This window comes from Tenebrio molitor, chromosome 5 (genome assembly GCF_963966145.1).
Source record: "Tenebrio molitor chromosome 5, icTenMoli1.1, whole genome shotgun sequence".
Lineage (NCBI taxonomy): Eukaryota > Metazoa > Arthropoda > Insecta > Coleoptera > Tenebrionidae > Tenebrio > Tenebrio molitor.
In genome coordinates, this window is record NC_091050.1 from 10,727,066 (window position 1) to 10,736,877 (window position 9,812).

Sequence of the window (9,812 nt, forward strand, 5' to 3'; positions counted from 1 at the left end):
AGCGAATTAGAGACGATTCGTTCGTGTATTTTAAGAAACAATTAATGGAGCCTGCCATAAGTCACGGTCATTATCTGTTGTTGCACAACTCGGTGCTAATTAAGTTGTGAGTGAGGTTCTTGAGCGCCCCCCGGTCTGCGAGGCCTTGAACATTTAATGTGTTGCATAAACGATTCATTTGCGGTGGACTCCCCGATCCGGAGTTTTACTTTTAGCCAATTTACTTCGTTAAAAGATCGTTGATCCTGCTGTGTTGCTAACAGATTCACCATAATGTATACTATTAGGGTTTTAATTATACCCACGTACTAACATAAATTGCACTAATAAGTGTAGTGACTTGAGAGGTTCAACGGCATCGGCTTCAAATAATGTTAATTTGCGAGGGGAAAGCATTTCGCAAATATTTGTCTTCCATTTGTGACACTCGGTGTAGTCGTTTTGGGCCTCCACTTGAGAGTGGCGACCGATGAAATTATACACCCATCAGGATAATATCCTAGTCGTTTTTTCGGCGCATTCCTTGCATACATTAATATGAAGAGCAAATTCTATCGGACGATTGTATCAAGGACCCATTCGAAATCAACATTTAGCAGTGAACTTGGCAAAGGTAGGCCAGTTGAGTTCAATGCCTTACTTTCATAACTCCACAATCTCTCTTACATCACTTGTACTACTATACAAAGTGTGAGTGGGGAAATTTACAACTGACGACGTTCTTTGATGCGTCGATTCCATCTTTATTGTGCGTCTTTTTAATCTTTTTCGACTCCTGAACAATCTCGCCGATTGCCCCGAACAAACAATGTTTCTTTACGACCTTTTGCGTGATTTACGGACCATTGTTTATAAAGAATCTGCGTATAACGGCCGCTTAAGTAGGCATAAAAGCCGGGACAATGCCGGATTAAAGACGTTTTTGATTTAACAGTGGAGTAAATTTTGGCCGGTCTCGTGAAATTGGACGTAAATCAGGCCAGTAATTGGGACTGTGTTGTTTCGTTTCGCGCTCGTGTTCGGCGAGCACGATGCGGACAAGAGGCACTCGCTAATTATCTGTTTTGTGGTCAATCACGCCATCCTCGACGAATCTATAGGGTTCAATGGCACCGCCATCATGTGTGTTCGATTCTCGTAATGTACTCTTCTTTTCTGCGTCGAGTGCAGAGCAGGTAAGTGGCACAATGTTCTCGAATAACCTAGCAGTCTTGATATCTAACCTTATTCACTTGGACGATGGACACCAAAGTGTGTCCACCAACTGTCGGAAGAAGCGCACAATGCAATTGGTTGGCAAGAAAGCGGAATGGTGCACTCGGAGAACACTTACTTTTATAGGAGGATGACCGACTATGGCCGGAGAGTTTTTCAGTTTCAAGGGGATAGACGTGCAAAGTAGACGGTTGTGCAACGATTCTCAAATATTTTCTCGAACAATTTTTGGGAGAAAATTACGAGGAAAGATTCAAAGTTCAACGTTCTGACCAGTATTGCTGATGACGCAGAAAACTGCGAATGATGTAATTGGAATTTTAAAATGGCTCTAAAAGCAACCACAAAAATATAAATGAAACGAAAGATATTGTACCTGTAAAATGACATAACATACTCTTACTGAAAATACAATACAAATAAATCAGTCGTTGCAGTTTTTTCATTTATTTACTGATGCCCAAATAAATCACTCTTTACTAATGTTGTTGTTTTTGAATTTAATTCTAGACTACCAACCAATTCCCAAATTTCAAAAGTGTGAATTTTTACGATTATTTTACAAACTCCAAATTGTAATTACATAATTCAACATTATTTTTTTGGAAACTGTTGATTCTTGGGGAGAAAGATTAAAGGATCTTTCTTCTTTTTTGTTCTGGTTCTACACCTTCTGAGTTGAAAGAACGGTTGATTTTTTGATAAGATGAGAAACGTGATCAAGACTTATCAAACTTTTATTTAACTTTTACTAATTTTTCATTCAATTTTATTTCACGTGATAGATTCTGTCTTCGTAAATTCTATTTTATATTTCAAAATTTGCTCTACTAATGGAAAATAAACTCCATTTATTGCAAGCTTTGACGGTTTAAAATTCCAGTTTTAAAACATAACGTAGTGAAAAATACTAAAAGTGCCATGTTAATCGTTTCACGCTGTCATTGGTAGCCCTGCACATCCTTTCGTACAATGGCCGGCAATAAAAACTAGCCATCAGTTTTCTGTGACATCAAAATCCAAATGTGTAATTAATGCTGACATTTAAATGATGGCAAACTTTTTTTGCCCGCCACTGTACCACTAATTACGCTGATATGTATTATTAGTTGGTGGATTGACAGCTCTGTCCGAACGAATTTTCGGTACAAGCGTTTTTAATTGTTATAAACTGTTGTTGAAATGATCGATTGTTCTAAGATGAATGATATGAAGAATTTTGCATGCCGTTCTACTTTTTATCACGTAGCATCCACATAGCTAGGTGTTGTGACGTGTCTTCTTGTCTGTCAAAATACGTAAAATCTATCGGTAATGGAGTTTTGTAGAATTCACTTTCAAAATATTGCTTCAAATATTGTTTCTTCTGTTTTTATACATTTATTTCATGAAACCAAAATTTATCTCTTGCCACTGTACCTAATCAATAATCAATATTTAATTGCGGCTTTATTACATACTATTCGTCACTAGGTACATAAAAAGTGAGGTTACTCTGCTTTATATGGTTGACAGTTTTGGTTGTTGCCCACAGGGACATTTAACCAATTTTTGTTTGCGCGTTTTGACAGATTTTCCCCCAAACACAACTTACACTATACAATTTTGTACGAATAGTAATCACCCCCTGTATATTTATTGAGATGTTCATCTTTTAATAACTTTGAAGAGATGTTGTCATTTTCTTTACTTTATTTATTATTACGCATCAAACTTTCTTAATTTCTTGTTTCAAACATTTTTCTATCTCAATTAACTTCTTATGACGCTCATTTTGTTACAAAAACAACCTTAGAACGAGTAAATAAATGCACAATTTACCTTTTTTAACCGAATTAAAAAACATCTCCGCTTTAACTTGATACCTGTTACCAACTCCTATAGCTTGAGAAATACCAAATTGGGCAATGAGATATCTCAACTCGTCACTTTCAGCAAAAATAAAAATAAAATATTTTTCGTTATGTAAATTTTATTACGTGGACTTATTGCCTCGTCCCCATCAGATTTTTAAACGACGTTTGCGTTATGTCATAAATTGCAGCCCATTTAAATATGGAAATGACCGTCCATTTTTCTTGCACGGTTTTGAAATGCACATATGCAATTATCGAAGTGGGTGACAGATACCGTTCGAATGGCTCGTTGTTGACGCACGTGGGACGACGTTAAATTATAAGATAAATTTTCTGTTGATAATTAGAATTTATAATAAGTGTATTATCGTAAGGATTCGTCTGTTCTGAGGTCAACCGCTTGAACTTTTGAAAACGGCCAATTCATAATTACCCATATGTCGACATTTACAGTTTTTTCTCCTTAAAGCTGAAATGACATTCTTTTAGTGACATCATCTCGAACTCGTCTAGGCTCTTGTGCAGAGGTGCAGAGGTTAACGAATACGTATCTTGACTTGGAAGTTTTCGTTCAGGATTGTTTCCTGTCCTGAAAATTAATTACCACATTGTCTACCTTTTCAGACTTTTTCACCGTATTTGTGACGCACTCGGATAAATGATTGCATTTATCTTCCATCTAATGCCAGGCAGACAACGTAGTAATCAAGCTGACTAAAAGACTGTAAAAACTTGATTTGTGATTCCTATTGATTTACAAGAGATTAAAGCTGTCCATTAATCCTTCTCTTTTAAATTACTCAATTAAGGAGCATTATTTAAAACACCATGATCAACATTTTAAATATAATACAAAAATTAGGTGTTCCAAAAAAAACTTGTCTCAAACCAAAGTTCAAAACACTTATCTACCAACAGTATCAACTAAACTTACGACCTCCAAATCATTTCCTTCATTTTCGCAAGTTCTGCTCCAACATGAATGTAATACTTTCTTACAGTTATGTACTCGTATTATGTAATTACGTCGTTGCAGTTTTTTTGTGAAAATTATTAGTAAATACTTCAAATTATAAAACTAATAACTATCACGATTTGGTATCGCCGTAATCGAATTAGAAATCATCAAGACACAATTCACAACACAGTGTATACATTTTCACAACAAACAATTAGAATTAGTCGGTTTACAAAAAGTTAGGTTAGGTTTAACTAACGGCATTAGTAGCACCGGCTAATTAATCTCTGTCATTGTAATGTTGTAACATAACCTCAAACATTGGAAACGAAGATTTTACAGAAATTTCTTGTAGTTAATAACAAAATACCTACACACAATGTGTCTCAGAAATAAGTACATTAATTTTAACTGGTAATACTTATATTTTTTTCTTAAACCTTAAAGTTATCCAGTTAAAATTATTGAAATATTTGGCACAAATTTCGTTACCCGCGTATGGGGATTAATGGATTATTGCTTCGCTTCATAAGCGAAGAAGAAAAAACAAATGCTAAGTTATGCACAGCAGTTAACTGCTGCGCCCGTTACTGTAACCTATAATGATAAGGGTGGAAGAGAAAAAATACAATCATATGGTAGATATTAAACGAAAATAATTTTAATAATATTTTAAACTGACCCTAATGAATCATCCATACCTAAAAGAATGCCAAAATGTCTCCTAAACTTAGTGTATTAATCCGTAAAAATTCTCATGAAGTAATCCGAGTAATCACCGTTATTGTCAATACAATAATGAACGCACCAACGAAATGATTAGTCCACTCTTTTCACAATATGTTACTATTCCGGACACCGAATCTTGGCCACAATTGACATTTAACTGACAAATATGTGTGAACTGGCCTTTATTGAATATAACCTAACTTTTGACTCGATAATGCCATTTTCCTGCTTTTTTGATGTCAGAAGAAAAACTTCAAAGTGATTTTTAATAACTGTCATTTATCAATGACACTAAAGATTGGTTTACATATTTTTTTTTAGAAATGTCTAAAAAATGTTGGCCAAGATTCCGTGTCCGGAATAGTACCTGTGTTTTTGCGAATTGTTGTGGCAGCATTTTCAATCCGTTCTCTTAAAACTCAATTGTATCAATTGGAATCGAATATACCAAGTCCTTCATGTACCCTCACGAGAAGAAGTCGCACGGAAATTCTCTGGATTCGAGGAGCACTCCCGCACACTTCACCATACACTACACAATATCTATTTATGTATTCACTATTCGAAAATAAACGCGCCATTTTCACAAAATTTTAGCTTAAATCACAGAACCAACACGTAAACAAATACCTGCCTTTTGTAGTCGCATAAAACTAACTGAAAATGTAATCCTCTTGTCTCTACCTCGGCCGCGCAACAAAAAAACTTTATTCTAAAAACACAATGTTTTGCGCCGATTTTACAAAAACTATGATTTCACGGTCACTGTCATTGGATCAAATAGCTAGAAAATAGACATTAATTAATTTATGGAGAGGTAAAATACTGAAATGAGTGGTAGATAACAATTTAGCAATTAAATCCATATGAACCAATCTACGAAGTAGCTTGCACAGAGTTTTACAATTCGTCTTGCAGGCGATTTAGATTCACACGTTCCACAGATGGCAGCACTGTAGTGACATCCTGTCACTATTTTTTCAAATTTTATTATGAATTAATCTTAGACATATTGTTTCAGTTATTGTTCTAAATTAAACGATTCCTCTAAATATAACATTTTCTATTCAAAAACTACCTTCACCAAGGATTTTAATAAATATTTTTTGTAATAAATAGAATGTGGGTAAAACGTACTATTTTACGTTATATTGAATTTATAACCGCACTGATGTTGGTTAGTCTTCAGGGAACAGTTTGTCAATTTACATTTACAGGTTTCTGAAGACCAAGCCACTTCCGTATAATTTAACCGCACCTTAACTAGTATCTTAGTTGATTTTCCACCAGGATTATGCTGTGAAAATGATTGGTAAAACTTGCATAAAATTCATTTTCACCAGGCTTACAGTTAATTTTTAATTTACATTTAAATTACAGCAATCAGACAAACACGGCTGTTTGTTTTTGACCATTAACTTTTGTCGGAGGAAGTGGTCAGTGATTCGTAAAAAAAGAGAAAATACAAAATACATAGTTTAAAATCTAATTTTATTTTTTTAAAGAATGATATACCTAAAGGTATGAGTAAATAATTAATTATGTATTCAATTCTCTCAATTTGTGAACGAAACAAATTTAAAAAAAAATGTTTAAGGCAATTGTTATATAAATTACATTGTTAGTAATTTAAAAACAAAAAATAATTTCACATATTGAAAAAAAAAGAAAAGTAGAAATGGTCTTCAAAAACTTGTTATTTAGTGAATATGTATTGGCAAGATTCAGAGTAAATTTTCGTAAAATACGTCTCTTAAATCTTGAACTACTTTATTTATTAAATTTTTTGCTTTATAAAAAGAATAATCCAGACGTCAATTTTTTGAATATATTTTTTTTTATTTGTGAGTAGGTATAACGATGATTTTGGATTAATTCGGGCTTCCTCTTCAAGAAACGTTAAATTCATTAACGATTAAAATAACTGTCATGGGAACCACATCCTGATTAATTTTTTTGGCCGCTTAAATAATTTTTGACGTGGAAGCTAAAAACTGTTATAATTGTCGATTCGCATTACATTTTTTGGGTAAAAGGACCCGACGTGTCCGCCCTGACCTGAAACAACGAAACCTGAATTTAAATGTGCAATTTTTGTCCGATTATTAAAAGTACTTCAATATTTCATCTCGAAGGTGGTCATTACATCTCAAATTTGCAAAATGATTTTGGATGTAGTGCATCTTTGCACCTAAAGCGAAACACATGTGCAAAGTTCACGAGCGGTCAATGTCACACATACAGAAAGAATGGTCATTCTTTTAGCAGAAAATATCAGAGCTTGTAGTTGGTACTTCCCACCTTTGTGTTCCATGACGAATTCATGACGCCACAAGAGGTAACTTATGATTCATGAGTGCATAATGCAGATTTCCTGGAGTACTTTTGAAAAATCTCTTATGCAACTCGGTACCACTCTGTCATCATGAGTGGGACAAAAAGCGACTTCCACAAACCAAGCCACCGAGACCCCAACACTTTGTTGTTGCCCAACAAATATTCCAAGTTTTTTTTTTAATTAACGGTTGGCAAAAATAGTTAATGTGGAGATCGGAGGTTACGCCACAATTGATTGGCGATTTGCAAGAGTCAAGGGGGGTCTTTGAACCTTCAAATTCACTTACTCAAGCGCGACTCGATTAATTGGTACCGCAGAAACTAATAAATCATCACCGAGACCCACTGGTCGTCTCCCAAATTTCCTCGAGTCCCTGGCGACCTCCTGCCAGTATTGCAAAAATACAAAGAAACGCATCTTCACAGCGCCTCATTGTTATGGTCCCGCACACCATCAAGAGTGGTTCTAAGTAGAAACCACTAGGTCAAAGCGGTCAACGACCAACCTTCGTGAAGAAAAGTCCGGAGAAACCGACATCTATTTTTGCTTCTGTCTCTGTTGGACTCGCGCCTCGTCGAAAACAGAGAGTACTTCCGTGATTGGGTCGCTTCATCAAGGTAAGTTATAGAATATCTACAGGAAGGTAACGCAACAGAGTTGTTGACCTCGTTCTTCAAGATCAAGGCGAGAACGCAACTGGTCGTACCGAACGTAACGGTACCGCTTATTATTCTTAAGGCGCCTTCGAAATTAAGGGATGTTGGTTGATCCTCGCCCAATATTCGATCGGAGAGATCGTGTAGCGGTCCAAGACCTTTCGGACTAACTGTCGGCATTGTCTTGCGGTTCCTCTGTGGACTGGCGCATTTTGATCACTGCCGGTACAGTTAGGAGAAAAGTGTTAGAGTTGAGCAATCCTGTTACTTAAACCACCGTTACTGGATGAAAGTAAACTCACGTAGCGGTACTGTCCTGCAAACTGTACCTCTTACACACAATTCGGAGGGACCTGCACAAAATAACTGTTGATCACACTTTAGATAGGATTCACCGTTCGGCTGTGGGTGAGAGGAGCGTCCCGGTGCTAACGTTACTTTCATTTTGGGGCCCCGTCCGATAAATTCAATCAAGCGAGTCCAGTTGCATAAGCACTTCAAGACCAGGCTTGATGGCTCGTTAACGAAATTTATCATCCTCCGAGCTGTCCAACGCTCCCGGTGCGGGATTTATGCCGAAGAGCATTCGAAGACTCCGCCGCCACCGCTGTCTTGTTCTGTTCTCGTCCCAAAGTATCAGTTTCCTTGTGTAATAAGATCAGTTTCGTTCGGGTCGACGACCAAAATGTAGAGTAAAATTTTGAAGACCCGTTATCTGGTATTCGAAGGTGTCCAGTTGGTGGTAACCTCTTATTAGCTGGCACGGGTATCAATTACACCTCTGGTCAACTGTGTCGCCGTAGTGTAAGTCTCTAACGGTTCTTTTCGGGTTGAAAAGAAAATGGATTCCATTTCAGTTACTCAAATGACGCTTCGGAGCGGCTCACTTTTCCTCGCCATTGTCCCGGTCGGGGGAGGCGATTTACCGCTAGGTCCCGGCCCTGATAAATAAAACATCTAACATTTCATTAGTTCCACATTTAAAAATTCAATATTCCAATCCAGATTTTCTATAGACCACCTGACATGTAACTAAATATAGTGGTAAATCTGGGGGCTCTTGAAAGGTCGGGGGCAAAAAACCGACCCGAGCTTTTTTGGGGCCGGCGTAGGTAGATTAGGCGCTTCCTGGGTCGCGATGGTTAATAAACATGAGCACATTTTTATTATTACGAGGTGTACCGTTTGTCGGAGAAAGGGGTGCGTTCGAGGGTACCGTTAGGGGAAGACATGTTTCGGGTTGTTTACCGCAAGCGGTTCTCCGGTGTGGGAGAACAATAAAAGTAAGAAGGAATAGTGCATAACGGGGTAACCCTTTCACTGGCCACAGGGACCAGTTCTTGTTTACCACCACGGACAATAAAATGTTACTTCCGCGCCAAGTAGACTGGCGTTTACAACTAGACTACAATAATTTATGGTTCTAGTTAGTCGAAATTAAGGCCTAATTTTGCTTATGCGTAGATGAAGCCATAAAACTACTCGGATGTGCAATTCTTCGTGCACCGTTTCCTCGACGTTTCTTTGGCTGCGTATCGATTTATTTAGATCAAGGATCCTCAGTATCACGGCGAGATTTCATCTAGTTACCTTTGCATTACCCTTGTAAAAATACGAAATGCCGCTCTACAAAAAAAAAGAACCTAACCTCAAAATATATATCCAAATTCTAAATGTGATTTATTATGAAGGGATGATATGAATGCAAAGTTGAGATTGAAATTGAAAATAAGATAACAAAAGCAAGTCACAGCTAGTGTTGAAAGTGGCCACCAACGTTTGTTAATTCAATTTAGTAAATTGTAACAATTATCAATTCGATTGATGACATTTTTTGACAGAACTAATAGTTAGGCACTCCAAAAAAAAGTAGAGTGGTGCAGGAATATTTACATGTGCAAAAATTCCAAAGCAAACTAGATGACAATCATTTTGTTCCACACTGTACCTATAACGTCACTTTTTACGTTGTTTGTGTTTTTACTCTGCAGACTGACGAGTGGTGCGTTCACAATCCACTCTTCAACGCCAACTTTGACGAGTACCCGATATTTACGTGA

The 9,812-nt window shown here is 36.8% G+C and overlaps 1 long non-coding RNA gene across 1 annotated transcript; it reads left to right on the forward strand.

Annotated features, from left to right (window-relative positions):
* The first annotated feature begins 609 nt into the window (after positions 1-609).
* On the forward strand, positions 610-1,644 carry LOC138130923 (uncharacterized). The gene is made up of 2 exons (XR_011159675.1): positions 610-1,175; positions 1,253-1,644. It is a non-coding gene; the product is annotated as an uncharacterized lncRNA (long non-coding RNA).
* Positions 1,645-9,812: the final 8,168 nt, after the last annotated feature.